The 16,118-nt window shown below is 56.7% G+C and overlaps 1 pseudogene; it reads left to right on the forward strand.

Annotated features, from left to right (window-relative positions):
• Positions 1-437: 437 nt before the first annotated feature.
• On the forward strand, positions 438-3,043 carry LOC136526078 (uncharacterized; annotated as a pseudogene).
• Positions 3,044-16,118: the final 13,075 nt, after the last annotated feature.

Raw genomic sequence — 16,118 nt, forward strand, 5'->3', positions numbered from 1 at the left:
AGTTTAATGATTGTTTAGCTTGTGAAAATGTTAACTAGAGTTTTAGGTATAAAAAATTTATGAAACCAATTTTCACAGTTCTGGTAACATGCTCTATGCAGCAAAATTTTGAAATCTGTTGTTTGACACTAAAAAGTGGGCTCAACCTGTATAAAAAAATCCATTTTCATACAGTTTCTTATTTTCCATGCTTCCTACTTGTTTGCTTGCTAAGCTTTTAACCTTTCCTGTAAATGGTTGTTTGATCATGCTGTGGTGTCTTATGAAACCTTGATGATATACTGAACATACCAGAAACTAGTATGCTTTAGGTGAATTAAAATCTTGCCTTCTCTGCCGGAGAAGAGATATGCACCTACTTGGTAACATGATGAACTTACCCTTAATTACTGCCATTAATTTTAGGTGATATCTCTGCTCTACTTGACAACACTGACATGACCACTGGGGCTGATGCAATTGACCAGCCTAATCAGCACAGCCATATGGACAATGGAGGTGACGGATTCTTACTGTCGTTCCATATGTTTTTTTTATATGATGAATGCATTCTTACTGGCTGCCCTTTTTAGATGGCTTCACCCATCATGATGACAACACCCTCGTGGCTGACGTAGCTGATGGCATTACCCAACATGGTGACCACAACCAGATTACCAACGAAGGTGATAGTTTGTTCATCTGTTTTCCATATTCCATATTGCCTCAGTGGATCAATGTTTGTATGCAAAGCTTTAAATTCATGATCAGCTTGGATCAATGTGTGCTTCACCTCACTAATTTTAATTTCAATGTACATTTCCAACTAGGGGGAGAGGGGAGAAGAGACCGGGGACTTAATATGGGACGTGGTCTCCAAAGGTCAAACCGAGCGCGCCGTGGCAAAGCTACAAGTTGTCATAACTGAAGGGAATATAAGGCCAGTGGTTCCTCTTGTTGCTGCAAAGTTTGCAACTGAATGCAACATCATAGTTAGGAACCATGTGCCTTTACTCACGCACTGGAAGCTATACAAGAAAGAACCTGAATCTGCGTTCGTTGATCTATTCATAGGAAAACTAAAGGTACATACATTCTCCAGTCCTTCCCACATTTAGTCTCAATATGAGAACTATTGTTTGTAAACTGTTTTGTGCCATAAATTACTGATTTGATATTCTTTTTTATACATGTTCTTCCATTCGGTTAGGCCAAGTTTGACATAAACACAGAGGATGCGACAGTTAAAAAGGCTTGTCGTGAGATGATGAAGTCTGCAGTTCACCAACAAAGATACAGGCTGAAGCAAGAATATTTTGATCCTTTTCCACTACATTTGGTTACAAAAACTTCTCCTCTCAAATGCATGAGTAATGAATAGTGGATTAAACTTTTAGAGTTATGGAAGAGTCCCAAAAAGATGGTATGTTTTCTCTGAAAGAAGGATTGTTGCCTTGTACATGCTAATTTATCACCAACCTTACATGTATTTTGTCTTTGATGTAGGAGACATGTCAAAAGAACAAAGACCATTGAGGGAATGTTAAGTACCATCATACAACTGGATCCCGTGCCTACATGGTTCATGTTGAAAATTTGGTAAGTGAACCATGTCCATTTGTGTTGCTGCACATATATGAATGGCAAATCGGTGTTGCTGTATAAATCTGGGCTGCACATATATGAATGGCACTTGTTTGGCATTTGTAAATCTGTGCTGCACATATATAAATATCTGTTGCTGTAGGAGAAATTATTCCTGTTTTGATGTAGTGAGCTGCTGCTACTTACGATTCTTTTCATTTGAATAGTAGCTGCTGTAACTCAACATTTGATGCACTTGTTTGGAATTTATATTAATGGCACTTGTTTGGTATTTATAAATCTGTGCATATATATAAATGGCACTTGTTTGGCATTTATAAATCTGTGCCGTCCATATATAAATCTGTGTTGCTACAGGAGAAATTATTGCTATATGGATGTAGTGAGCTGCTGCTACTTAGGATTCTTTTCATTTCAACAGTAGCCAGTGGCAGAGCGTGGCTGAATACTGGGGGGGGGGGGGGGGGGGGTGCTAATCCACTAATAAACATTAATGTCCTAATTACTACTCTAGTAAGCACTACAGCATGTGTGTTCATGAAAATTAAGTGATTTAGATCAAGTATTTTCTAGTATTAGTATATGTTTCAATGACGCCTGAACCGAGTATTATGGTGACATGTCGCTGGCTTTCCACTCCATGCACCCTGTGTTTTGTGCAGACCTATGAACAGAACAAAACAGCTAGCATACTGATCACCTGAGCACTAGCATGAGAAGCTAGCTAGGCAACATGACTAAATAGGCATTCCACGTAATTCATGGCAGGCTACTTGTCTCTAGAACACTTAGCATGAGCACCTGATGCATCTGTGTTTTTTTTCCATGGAGTTCAACATCAGTTGCTGCTACTTTTATTTTCTTTATAGTTGAACAGTAGCTGTCCTATATGTGTATGCCTAATTCTCTATATGTGTATGCCTGATTCTGTCTTGATCTTTGTAAGCCCTGATTCATGCCGGACCTGATGCATATAAATGTTGTTCTCAGAGAGACAAATACGATGATGAAGAACCTGATGCATTTGATTTGTTCAAAGAGTTCCAGTATCGCAACCAAAAAAAATGCTATGCCCCTGCTGTACAGGAGGCTATTGTAAGATTACTTTCAGACTTTGCTCTTTGTAATGCTTGTTTTTAATTCTCTCATCATCAACCATGTTTGCTACTTGCTTGCTAGACTCAAATGGAAAACAAGCTGTCTACAACAACACAAGGTGAAGAAATCAAGTCTGCGGCTCAGGTTGTTGGTGATGTGCTTGCTGAGAACACCAAGAATAATAAGTTTTTGCAGAATGTGGGGTTCAAGAATGCTCGGCCTAGATCCAGTGAGCAGAACACTGAGGCAGAACTGGAAGCAGAGAAAAGGGCCAATGCTGAGCTTCGTGTCCAGGTGGCTGATTTGTCAAAGAAAGTGCAAGAATCTGATGAGGCAAGGATTATGGACCGAGAGGAGATGAAGAGGACTCAATCTGAGATGGAAGCAAAACTTGATCTTTTGCTCAGTCAAGTTCGACCAAGTTAAGACATGCATGTGCTATATCTTTTGCTACTAACTTCATGCATCTTGTTGCTGCTAACTTGTGTCAAGTCAAATTCGATCAAGTTAAGCTATACATGGTATATCTTTTGCCGTTGCTGCTGGTTGCATTTTGCCGCTGCTGGTGCTTGCATTTTGCTGCTGCTGGTGCTTGCATTTTGTCACTGTTGCTGCCGCATGAATGCATTTTGCCACTGCTGCATGGAATAAGATGGAGTTGTATGTATTTTTAGAATCTCTATTTGTTGTAAACTGCAAGGTTGAATGGGATGTTGGATGGAAACTTATGTAATCTGACGTTGGATGAAAATTTATGTGATATGTTTGATGGAAGCATAAGATTATTTATTTGATGTGCTGCTATAATTATTAGCTTTATGGGCTGTGTATATGGGTTGTATGTGTGAAAATGGGTTGTGTATATGGGCCGTATGTGCTGTAGTAGTGTCGGTGCTTTGGAACCAGGGGTCCCTCAACCAACGAGTGAATTTGTGCTGCGTGCCCCTAATCCCGGATGGTGATGCAAAGAGACACAAGGTTTATACTGGTTCAGGCAATCGAGGCCCTACGTCCAGTCCGAGAGATCGATCTTGTATTCCTCGCACCGGAGTGCTCGTAGTAGGAGGTTACAAGCTAGGTGAGAGAGGGAGCTAGCCCCAGGTCTCGGCGTGGGTGGTGCGGGCTGCTTGAGGCGTTGTTCCCAAGCAGCGTAGGAGTGCGAAGTTCTATCGGCGTGTTCGTTTTTCTCTCCCTAGAAATGGCCCCGGTCCCTCCCTTTTATACTCTAAGGGAGGACCGGGAACGTACATAGGTTGCTACATAGCGCTTCTGCAAATGGGGTGTCATGTCCGAGCCCTGTAGCCGGCCACTGTTGTTGTGGTATGGTCGATGGAGTGGCTCCGTCCTTGTCGTGCAAAAGTGACACGCCGGTCATACTCGATCTTGTGCGTCGTGGGGCTCCAGTACAGCTTGATGCAGGACATGGCGGGCGACGTGCTGGTCACCGTGTAATGACGTCATAGGGAGCAGCGGCTCTGCAGATGCCGAGGCCGAGCCATCGTGGGGGGCTCGGCGGTCATGGACCCTCAGGCTGCCGAGCCCGTGAAGCAAACTGCCGAGGCCTTGGGGGAGTTATTGGCCCTGGGTACTGATTCCGAGGCCACAGTAGCCCAGACGTGGCTCCCCTACGCTGCGTTGTCCTCGGAGCAGGAGTTGGCAGCATAATGAGGTATGGGTGTCAACCATGTGCATGGTGGTTAGCACAGTGACGGGTAACCCCTGCCCAGTCCAAGGGACGTGCAGGTCATCGCGTGATGACGTCGTGGGGGGCCGTGGTTCTGTAGGTGCCGAGGCCAAGCCATCGCGGGGGGCTTTGGCGGACATGGGTCCCCAGGCTGTCGAGCCCCTGAAGCAAACTGCCGAGGCCTTGGAGGGAATTATTGGTCCTGGGTACTGATTCCGAGGCCACAGTAGCCCAGACGTGGCTTCCCACGCTGCGTTGTCCTCGGAGCAGGAGTTGGCAGCACAGTGAGGCATGGGCGTCAACCCATGTGCACGGTGGATAGTACAGTGGCGGGTAACCCCTGCCCAGTCCTGCCTCCTGTCCCATCGGCCATTCTGCTGTACTGTGCCGAGCATGCCGTTGTCGTCAGGGGCAGCAGTTGGCTGAGTTGATGCGACACGACGTTTTGTCAGAGGGACGGGAGAAGGAAGAGGCAGCGGAGTGCTGCCGAGCCTGCCTTGCGCGAGACGGAGGGTCGGTGGACCCGGCCGAGGCCTTTGGCGGGGAATCGCTCGGGGTCAGTAGTGAGGGGGCCTCGGGCGAATCGGAGAATCGGCCGAGGCCCGCGGCGATGGGCCTCGGGCGAGTCGGAGAATCGGCCGAGGCCCTTGGAGCCTCGGGCGAGTCGGAGAATCGGCCGAGGCCGGCAGCGTTTAGCTGGTTTCGATCTTTACGAAGTCTAAGCAGTTGTTTTTTGGGTCTTGCTTAGGGTACCCCTTCTCGCGGTACCCGACAGTAGCCCCCGAGCCTTGGGGGGAGTGGAGGCACTCCCCCTGAGGTTCCGACGAGAATTGGCTCTTGATAGTTCCTGTCGGGATGGTGTTTTGTATTCGAGGTTTCGGTGGGTGCGCGCGAGCGCACCCGCCGGGTGTAGCCCCCGAGGCCCTGGAGGAGTGATTTCACTTCTTCAGGGGCTTTTTTCTCTTTCGAGTGAGGTGTTTTCGTCGTGTTTGCCGGGCCCGTGGGCGCGAGTTCGGATCGCGGGGCCTCGACGATGTCGCGGAAAGAGCCCCTTAGCCTCCGCCTGGAGCGAGAGGGCCGTCAGGGGTTCTCCCGGCTTTTTGTACGACCCTCGTGCTTCCTTTTCGCTCGGAAGGAGGGGTGGAAGATGCCATGCTACCCTCGGTGGGCGCGAGCGATGGCATTTCCGGTGAGCTGTTATCGGGTAAGTCCGAGTGGAGGCCCGTACCCCGTTCGCTGGGGGTCGGCTAGCGGTCCGGAGACGCGCTCCAAGAATACCGGCGGGTTTCTCTAGTGGGTGCCGAGGCCGTTCGCTGGGCCTCGGTGGCTCGGTGCCTCCCTACGGTGGGATCCCATTCAGAGACCTCCCCGCCGGTCTCGGACACGACCCGGGGCGCGCCTGTACAGGCTCGCCCGTGGTCGTCCCTGACTCCTTTATCCTGGGGCGGCTGTCGAAACCCCTGGGGGCCCAGTCTTCGAACCCCTGGACCGTAACGGGCTTGGGTCGCTTTGTCTTTATCTTGGGTGCAGGAAGAGCCCCCGAGCCTCTGCACGGAGCGAGAGGGCGGTCAGGGGTCCCCCTGACTTTTTTTTTTGTTCGTCCCCCGCACGTCCTTTTCGTTCGGACGGGGGGGCTGTTTGCCGAGCCCACTCGTGTGCGAGCTTGAGCCGCTGGGTCTCGGCAAAGTTGCAGGAGGAACCCCCGAGTCTCTCGCACAGGGCGAGAGAGCGGTCAGAGGTCCCCCTGGCTTTTGGTTCGCCCCTCGCGCGTGAGGGTCTGTCTGCCGAGCCCCCCTCGGGTGCGAGGCTAGGTCGCGGGGTCTCGGCGTCTTTTGCAGAAGGAGCTCCCTAGCCTCTGCACAGGGCGAGAGGACCGTCAGGAGTTCTTCTGGCTTTTTGAACGACCCTCGCGCTTCCTTTTCGCTCGGAAGGAGGGTTTGTTTTGCCGAGCCCCCTCGTGTGCGAGTCTAAGCCGCTGGGCCTCGGCAATGTTTTGCAGGAAGGGTCCCTTAGCCTCTGCGCGGGGCAAGAGGGCCGTCAGGGATTCTCCTGACTTTTCATTCGACCCTCGCGCTTCCTTTTCGCTCGGAAGGAGGGGTGGAAGATGCCGTGCTACCCTCGGTGGGCGCGAGCGACGACATTTCCGGTGAGCTGTTATCGGGTAAGTCCGAGTGGAGGCCCGTACCCCGTTCGCTGGGGGTCGGCTAGCGGTCCGGAGACGCGCTCCAAGAGTACCGGAGGGTTTCTCTAGTGGGTGCCGAGGCCGTTCGCTGGGCCTCGGTGGCTCGGTGCCTCCCTACGGTGGGATCCCATTCGGAGACCTCCCTACCGGTCTCGGACACGACACAGGGCGTCCCAAGCGTTTCGCTTGCTTGGGCCTCGGCCTCGTATAGGCTCGCCCGTAGTCGCCCCTGACTCTGTTGCCCTGGGGCGGCTGTCGAAACCCCTAAGGGCCCAGCCTTCGAACCCCTGGACCGTAGCGGGCTCGGTGCCCAGTTCCTTTGCCTGAAAGGAATCGGGGGGGGTATTTCTCTCCCTACGGCTAACAACGGCAGGCGCGTCTTTTGAGGCGACTTTTTCGGGGAGGCGGAACGGCGCCTGCTGCTGCTGCGGTTGGACGCGACGTGGGGTCAGCCGACGGGACGTATCTGCACGCACGATTTAATGAGGAGGGAGTGGGCGCGTGGGCGGTAAAACCGGATCTGGATAACCGCGCCGGATCTTTTGGGGGAAACTTCCCCGATTTCGTCGCCCGGCGGTTTCGTCTTGTCCCTGCATAAATACGCAAAGAACCTCGCCCTTCCTCTTCTTACCTCTTTCCGCATTCGCTTTTGCTGCCTCCGTGCTGTTGCTGAGAGCATAGAGCGCCGGGGAGGAGAAGGGCGAGGGCGAGAGACTAAAAGAGAGAGGGAGAGAGATTACCGCCGTAGCAGCGTCCTCCGCCGCGCAAATGGCTGGTGGTCCCGTCATCCTTGCGGCGGATCCCTGGGAGCGGTCTGACGTCACCGAGGAGAAGCTGCAGTCGCTCGTGGAGGCCGGTCTTCTTCGCCCGATCACCGACCCCGACGAGCCGGAGTGGATTGCTCCGGGGAACGAGTCGGAGCCGAGGCCGCGCGACGGCTACGTGGTGAGCTTCGTCGTCTTCCACGAGCGAGGCTTTGGGTCGCCGGCGGATAACTTCATGCGGGCGCTCCCGCACTACTATGGCGTGGAGCTGCACAATTTCAGCCCCAACTCCATCGCGCAGGCGGCCATCTTCGTCGCCGTCTGTGAGGGGTACTTGGGGATCGCTCCCCACTGGGAGTTGTGGCTCCACTTGTTCCGAGCGACGTTCACCACCAAGCCGGGGGGAACGAGGGGGGCTCGGAAGGTGCAGAGGGCCGGCGGCTGCACCCTTCACGTGCGCCAGGACCGGCAGTCCCTCTACATCCCGGCCCAGCTGTCATCGTCCAACCGTCGTTGGTATGACGGCTGGTTCTACCTCCGCAACGACGGCGGAGGACTTCCCCCTTATACCGGGCGGGTTGTAGAGAGTCAACCAGAGAAATGGGGGTACGGCGTCGTCCAGGCCGACCAGCCTAGGCTGGAACCGCTTTTGAGGGCCTTGCGGAAGCTGCGTGACCATGGCCTTTCGGCGGCCGTGGTCGTGGCGGCTTTTCACCGCCGGAGGGTGTTGCCGCTGATGGCTCGGCGGCGGCGGCTGTTCGAGATGACGCCGAGCGATCCGATTGCCGGTACCAAGATGTCCGCCTTCGCCCTTACCGACGAAGAGACCCTGCGTCGGGTGAGGGAAACGGTAGACGTGAAGCCGAAGATTGAGGATTTGATGCCGTTCCGATGCGCCCGTCGCGGGGGTATGTCTCGCTGGTAAGTTGGAAGTTGCCGAGGCTTTCGCGGCCTTCTTGCTTTTTGCCTTTTCGTCTGTTGTCTTACTTCGTCGTTCCCTCAGGGGATAAGAGATGTGCGAGGCTCTCCGCCGCCCGTACCCGAGGACGCCCGGCGGCGATCCGTGAACAGGGCGCGTGCCGAGGAGGAGAAGAGGAAGAAAGATGCCAAGGAGGCGAAGCGCACGAAGAAGATCCTTGCGCGCGAAAAGCTGGACGCCCGTCGCCGGCGTCAGAAGCTCGACGGTCTCCCGTTGGAGCCGTCTCCTTCGTCGTCGGTGTCGGATTCTTCGAGCGACGGCGGCGGGCGCGAGGTGGGGACGGCCTGTTTGGAACACCTCCCCGACATCAGGGAGATGGTACCCGGGGCGCCGGCAAGGAGCCTGACGCCCCTAGGAGGAGGAGGAGGTGTCCCGGGGCCAGTGGCGGCCCGTCCCGGGGCCGAGGCCGACACACCCGAGGCGCGGGTGTCGGAGGAGCGTGCCGTCAGCCCGATGGGTTCGACGGTGGAGATGGAGCGGGTGACGGTGGGGGCGACCCCATTGTCTCCGCGAAGGGTCGAGGAGGTGCCGGGGTCCGACGGAGGCCAGCTGGCACTGGTGGACACCGAGGCCGCGCTGCTGCCATCACCGCCACCGTCGCAGAGGAGGCAGGCGGTGTCGAAGCGGCTGCATCCCCGTTCGCGGTAAGCGTCTTCTCCGGTGGAGTCCGTAGTACTTCTTGTTTGCCCCTTGATCGCATGCTGACCTCGGGAGTGTCTTTGTTTCCAGCCAGACGCATCTGGTGGAAGATCCTCCCTTGGCGCCCCGTAAGGCGCTCAAGGTGAACGTTAGCTCCTCCGCCCATCAGGCAGCGGAGGCGCAGGCTGGCGTGCAGCGTGGCGCGGCGTCGGACGAGGCCGTTTCGGAGGAGGTAGCTGCCCAGGGAAAGGGTGCCGAGGCGGCCGTGGAGCGAGTGGAGGAGGGGGAGCCCACGCCTCGCGATGTTGTGGGTCTTGGGGCGGTGGACGCCGGGGCCATCGAGGTAGAGATGGCGGAGGCCAGAGCCCCCGGGTCCGTCGAGACCGAGGCGATGGAGGTGGAGGCGGAGCAAATTTTGGCGCCGCCCCTGGTTCAGACAATCTCGTCTGATGATTCTTCCCGAGGGAAGGAGGCGGCGGACGTCGAGGCGGCCAGTGCCGCGGAGCAGCCAGTCCCAGATCCTGCCGAGGGGAGTTCGGCCCTTGCCCCGCTACGGCCCGAGCCCCGTGGGTGGAACTTCCCGCGTGTTTTCTGGCGGGACCAGGCTGATCCCGAGGGGGAGCCTGTGTTCGCCCTTGAAGACATCGCAGAGGGGGGGCGTTGGGATACCCTCGAGGAGTACCGCCAACTGGCAGTGCGGTCGTTGCAGACAGCGATGACTGTTATGGAAGGGGACTTGCCTGGTGTCACTCGGGTAAGTACTTTCGTGTCTCGTGCCGAGTTGTCCTCGCAGTGTTTGACGTGCGTTTTTTACCTCTTTAGGAGCTCGAGACCCGGTCCCTTGGGAAATCGGTGTTCCTACGGAGGGAGAGGGGTGTCTGGGACCAGCTCCGGCGGCAGAGGGGCCTGCTTGCCGATGCCCAGGGGCTTTTGTCGGCGCGGAGTGCGGAAGTGGAGGACCTCCGCCTTCGTTGTGCTGACCTTCAGGCCGAGCTGGTCACGGCTAAGGGCCAGGCTGCCCCTCTGGTGGCGAAGATCAAGGAACTGGAGGAGGAGCGAGACTCCTTCAGGTCTCGGGCCCAAGAAGCAACGGCCTCTGCAAAGGCCACAGCCGGGCAGCTGGGTGCGGAGCAGAGTGAGCATCAGGCGACAAAAGTCGCCCTGGCAGAGGCTACCAAGGCGGCCGAGGCCTCTCGGGTCGAGGTCTTAGCCTGGAAGAACAAGGCCGAGGGTAAGTTCCGCTGGACCGTGTTCCTCGTTCATTTGTTCCGGTTCGCGTTTGACTCCTGCCCCTTCGTTGCGACGTAGATCTGGAGAAAGAGGCTTCCCAGGCGGCTGAGGCCTCCGTCGCAGCGCAAGCGGCGCTGGATGTTGAGGTCCGGGAGCACGAGGCGCTGTGCAGCGCTGTTCGTACCGCCTGCGAGGCCCTGGACGTCGAGGAGGTCCAATCAGCCAGCTCCCTTGGGAGCCGCCTGATTGCATTGAGCGGCCGCGTCCACGAGAGGCTCCGGGGGGCGTTGCACACGGGTGTCAAGCGTGCCCTGGCCGTCGTCTCCTCGCACTACGCCATCAACCTCGAGGCTGTCAGCGACGGCTACGTGTTGCCAGAAGATGACGACGAGGCGGATGCGGAGGTCGTGAAGCTGTTGGAGGCGGCCGAGGCACCTGGCACAGCGCTGGCCCGTCTATTTGAAGAAGAGGTGGTCCCTCCCGCGCCGGCCGCCGGTCCTTGAGCTTTGATCTGGGCCAAAAGGGGTCGTGTAACCGGATTGGATTAGTTGTCATATCGTGACGTCTTTGTGGCCGTCGAGGCCTGTAAAGTATTTGCGTACGTGCGTCTTTTAATCGTTTTCTGTTCTACTTCCGAGCCTGTGCCCTCTGTCTCGATCTTGGGAACCCGCAAAGAAATCCCTCGGGACCTAAGCCGTCCTTCGGCGAAGGGTGGTGAGGGAGCTGCCGTAGCCCAGAGGCGTAGGCCGTTCTCACGTCTCGACCGGCCCTTTGGCCTCCAGACAAACTTTTGGTCTTTGGGTTTCTTGTGAGGGTCCCGTCGGAGTGCGAGAGAGTTTGGCGTAGAAATTTTTTGAAAGACCATTAACAAACGGTATTCGAGACTTAGGGGGGTTTTTAGGGGGTTCCCCCTTTTTAGCCCCCGAGGGGGGCTCGGCTTTGCAGAGGCAGAGCCGAGTCTCCCTTATAGCGCTATTGTGACGTCGAGCCCCCATTGATAGACAAGCTCTCTGCATAGAACTTCCTCGGAGCCTACGCTGTCCTTTGGGTGAAAAGGTGGTGAGGGAGCTGCCGTAGCCCGGAGGCGTGGGTCGTTCTCACGGCTCGGCCAGTCTTTTCGCCTTTGAGACGATCGTGCGGTCCTTAGGTTCTATACAATCGACTTGTCTATAAGGGGGGTTCCTCGAAAGATTATAACAACTAAGAACGCTTCTTTATTGTATTTCGAGAAACAATGTAAACAACGTTTGGAAATTTAAGGGTAGAAACGACGTAGCTGTTCTATGTTCCAAGCGTTTGTGAAGATTTCGCCCTTCTCGTTGGCCAACTTGTAGGTCCCGGGCTTCAGCACTTGAGCGATGATGTACGGCCCTTCCCAGGGTGGGGTCAGCTTGTGGCGGCCCTTGTTGCTCTGCCTCCGTCTCAGCACCAGGTCGCCCACCTTCAGGTCTCGTCTTTGGACGCGCCGGGCTTGGTAGCGTCGTAGGGCTTGCTGGTACCTGGCTGAGTGTAGCAGCGCGACGTCTCGGGCTTCCTCCAGTTGGTCGAGGGCGTCTTCGCGGGCAGTGCGGTTGCTTTGCTCGTTGTACGCCTGTAGCCTCGGGGAACCGTATTCTAAGTCAGTGGGGAGGATGGCCTCGGCTCCATAGACCAGGAAGAACGGTGTGAATCCCGTGGCTCGGCTCGGGGTATTCCTTAGGCTCCAGATGACTGACGGGAGTTCGGCAAGCCATTTCTTGCCAAACTTCTTCAACCGATTGAATATCCTTGGCTTAAGGCCTTGTAGGATCATGCCGTTGGCACGCTCTACTTGGCCATTCGTCCTTGGGTGCCCTACGGCCGACCAGGCCACCCGAGTGTGGTGGTCGTCGCAGAAAGTTAGGAATTTGCGACCGGTGAATTGTGTCCCATTGTCGGTGATGATGGTGTTAGGAACCCCGAACCTGTGGATGATATCCGTAAAGAACAGCACCGCTTGCTCGGATTTGATCTGAGCGATCGGACGAGTCTCGATCCATTTGGAGAATTTGTCGATAGCTACCAGCAGATGGGTATAGCCCCCGGGTGCCTTCTGCAGAGGCCCAACCATGTCCAGCCCCCATACAGCGAATGGCCATGTGATGGGGATGGTTTGGAGGGCTTGGGCCGGGAGGTGCGTCTGTCGAGCGTAGTACTGGCATCCCTCGCAGGAGCGTACTAGCCTCGTGGCGTCTGCCACCGCCGTCGGCCAATAGAAACCTTGGCGGAAGGCATTACCCACGAGCGCCCGAGGCGCCGCGTGGTGCCCGCAGACTCCCGCGTGCAAGTCCCAAAGTAAGGATTGGCCAGCCTCGGCGGTGATGCATCGTTGGAGAATTCCGGATGGGCTACGCCTATACAACTCGCCGTCGCAGAGGACGTAAGTCTTGGCGCGTCGCGCAAGCCGCCGGGCTTCGGTTCTGTCAGCAGGAAGCTCTCCTCGAACGAGGCGATCAAGGAAAGGGACTCGCCAGTCCGTTCCTTGATCGGCCTCGGGAGGCTCTGCGTTAATTGCCATGGCCTCGGGCCCGGCGGGCGAGGTCTCGGTGGCAGAGGGGGTCTCGGGCCCTGCGGTGGGCTCGGCTGACGGGCCCTCTTCCGTCGCCGAGGCGTAGTCGACGGATGGCTTGTGGAGGTCTCTGGCGAAGACGTTCGGGGGAACCGGGGTCCGTGCCGACGCCATCTTTGCTAGTTCGTCCGCGGCCTCGTTGAACTTTCGTGCAACGTGGTTGAGTTCGAGACCGTCGAACTTGTTCTCCAGGCGACGTACTATCGCGCAGTACGCCTTCATTTTGGGGTCATGGCAGCTTGACTCTTTCATCACCTGATCGACGACGAGCTGCGAATCACCCCGTACGTCGAGACGTCGCACTCCAAGTTCGATGGCGATTTGCAGGCCGTTGACGAGGGCCTCGTATTCGGCGACATTGTTGGAGGCGGCGAAGTGAAGCCGGATCATGTAGCGCATGTGTACTCCGAGGGGCGAGACCAGGAGCAGGCCCGCGCCAGCCCCAGCTTTCATCAGAGACCCGTCGAAGTACATGGTCCAGCATTCTGATTGGATCTGAACGGGTGGCAGCTGTGTGTCGGTCCATTCGGCTACAAAGTCAGACAGGACCTGTGATTTGATCGCCTTCCGAGGCGCGAAAGATAAGGTTTCCCCCATGAGTTCGACAGCCCACTTGGCTATTCTACCCGAGGCCTCCCGGTTTTGGATTATCTCTCCCAGAGGGAAAGACGACACCACAGTCACCGGGTGGGATTCGAAGTAGTGACGCAGCTTGCGTCTAGCCAAGACTACGGTGTAAACCAGCTTCTGGATGTGGGGGTAACGCGTCTTAGTCTCGGAGAGCACTTCGCTGATGAAGTAAACAGGTCGTTGGACGGGTAGAGCGTGTCCTTTCTCCTGCCTCTCGACTACTATGGCCGCGCTGACCACTTGGGTCGTTGCAGTGACGTAGAGTAAGAGGTGCTCGCCCTCGGTGGGTGGCACCAGGACGGGGGGGGGGTGGTGAGCAGTGCTTTGAGCCTGGCGAGGGCTTCTTCGGCCTCGGTGGTCCAAGAAAAGCGCTCGGACTTTCTCAAGAGGCGGTACAGGGGCAGGCCTTTTTCGCCGAGGCGCGAGATGAAGCGGCTTAGGGCCGCAAGGCATCCCATGACCCTCTGCACCCCTTTGAGGTCCCGGATCGGGCCCATGTTGGTCACGGCCGAGACCTTCTCCGGGTTAGCCTCGATCCCACGTTCCGAGACTATGAATCCCAAGAGCATGCCTCGGGGAACCCCGAAGACACACTTCTCGGGGTTGAGCTTGATGCCCTTCTCTCTGAGGACATGTGAAGGCAATCTCCAAATCGCCGACGAGATCCCCGGCCTTCCTGGACTTGACTACGATGTCATCTACGTAGGCCTCAACGGTTCGTCCGATGTGTTCACCAAAGACTTGGATCATGCACCGTTGGTAAGTAGCCCCTGCGTTTCTGAGGCCGAACGGCATGGTTATGTAGCAGTACATGCCGAATGGAGTGATGAAAGAAGTCGCGAGCTGGTCGGACTCTTTCATCTTGATTTGGTGGTAACCGGAATACGCATCAAGGAAGGAGAGGGTTTCGCATCCTGCAGTGGAGTCGACGATTTGGTCGATTCGTGGTAGTGGGAATGGGACTTTCGGGCACGCTTTATTTAGACCAGTGTAGTCCACGCACATCCTCCACTTGCCACTTTTCTTCCTGACTAACACAGGGTTAGCCAACCACTCTGGATGGAATACTTCCTTGATGAACCCGGCTGCCATGAGCTTCTGCACTTCTTCGCCGATGGCCCTGCGCTTCTCCTCGTCAAATCGGCGCAGGCGCTGCTTTGCCGGCCTGGAGCCTGCCCGGATATCTAAGGCGTGCTCGGCGACCTCCCTGGGTATGCCCGGCATGTCCGAGGGACTCCATGCGAACATATCGACGTTCGCACGGAGAAAGTCGACGAGCACGGCCTCCTATTTGCTGTCGAGGGTGGCGCCGATCTTCAGTTCTCGGCCGTCGGGGACGGTGGGATCAACGGGGACGGGCTTGACAGCCTCCGCGGGCTCGAAGGTCCCGGCGCGCCGCTTGGCGTCGGGAACCTCGCCACCAAGCTGGACGAGATCGGCGATGAGGGTCTCAGCCTCCACGATGGCTTCGGCGTACTCGATGCACTCGACGTCGCAGTCGTATGCATGTTCGTACGTGGACTCGACGGTGATGATGCCGTTGGGGCCTGGCATCTTGAGCTTGAGGTAGGTGTAGTTGGGGATCGCCATGAACTTGGCGTAGCACGGGCGCCCCAAGATGGCGTGGTAAGCCCCCTTGAATTCAACCACCTCGAAGGTGAGGACCTCCTTGCGGTAGTTGGAGGGAGTGCCGAAGCAGACGGGTAAGTCGATGCGCCCGAGGGGTCGCGTGCGCTTTCCTGGCACGATGCCGTGGAAGGGCGCGGAACCGCCTCGGAGCCGCGATTGGTCGAGCTCCAGGAGCTCCAGAGTGTTGACGTAGAGGATGTTGAGGCCGCTGCCTCCGTCCATGAGCACTTTGGTAAGTCGGGTGTTGCCGACGATCGGGTCGACGACGAGCGGGTACCGCCCGGGGTTTGGAACATAATCGGGGTGGTCATCCCGGTCAAAGGTGATTGCCTCCCGAGACCAGTCGAGGTACCGGGGGGTGGCCTACCTTGACCGAGAAAACCTCCCGGCGTTCCCTCTTTCGCTGGCGCGCCGAGAGGCATGCCGAGGGTCCGCCAAAGATCATGAAAGCGTTGCGTACCTCGGGGAACCCGTCGTCCTTGTCCTCGTTCCGACCGCCGGGGCCCTTCTGCTTGGCGTCGTCGTCGGGGAGCCCGAGCCTGGCGTAGTAGCGCCGGAGCATGGTGCACTCCTCGAGGGCGTGCTTCACCGGACCTTGATGGTAAGGGCAGGGCTTCTTCAGCATGTCGTCAAATAGCCCGGGGCCGCGGGGACCAGCGGAGATTCCTGCGATCCGTTGTGGCGACATGGACGGCCTCGAGGACTTCCTGCTTCCCTGGGCGACCCTTCTTCTTTTTCTTAGGGAGGTGGGGGGCTGAGGCCTCGGGGGCCTCTTCCCTCCGCTTCCCCTTGGGATCGGTGTTGGGGAAGATGGCTCCGACGGCCTCTTCCCCTGAGGCGAAGCTGGTGGCGATGTCGAGGAGCGCGGCAGCAGAGCGCGGGACGTTGCGTCCTAACTCTCGGACCAAGTCCCGACAAGTGGTGCCGGAGAGGAAAGCCTGGACGATCTCCGAGTCGCCGACGCTGGGTAGCTCGGTGCACTGTTTGGAGAAGCGCCGGATGAAGTCTCGGAGAGACTCGTCTGGCTTCTGGCGGCAGCTTTTCAGATCCCAGGAATTCCCAGGGCGTACGTATGTGCCCTGGAAGTTCCCGACGAAGATCCTAACCAAGTC

The sequence above is a fragment of the Miscanthus floridulus genome, chromosome 19, assembly GCF_019320115.1.
Source record: "Miscanthus floridulus cultivar M001 chromosome 19, ASM1932011v1, whole genome shotgun sequence".
Taxonomy (NCBI): Eukaryota; Viridiplantae; Streptophyta; class Magnoliopsida; order Poales; family Poaceae; genus Miscanthus; species Miscanthus floridulus.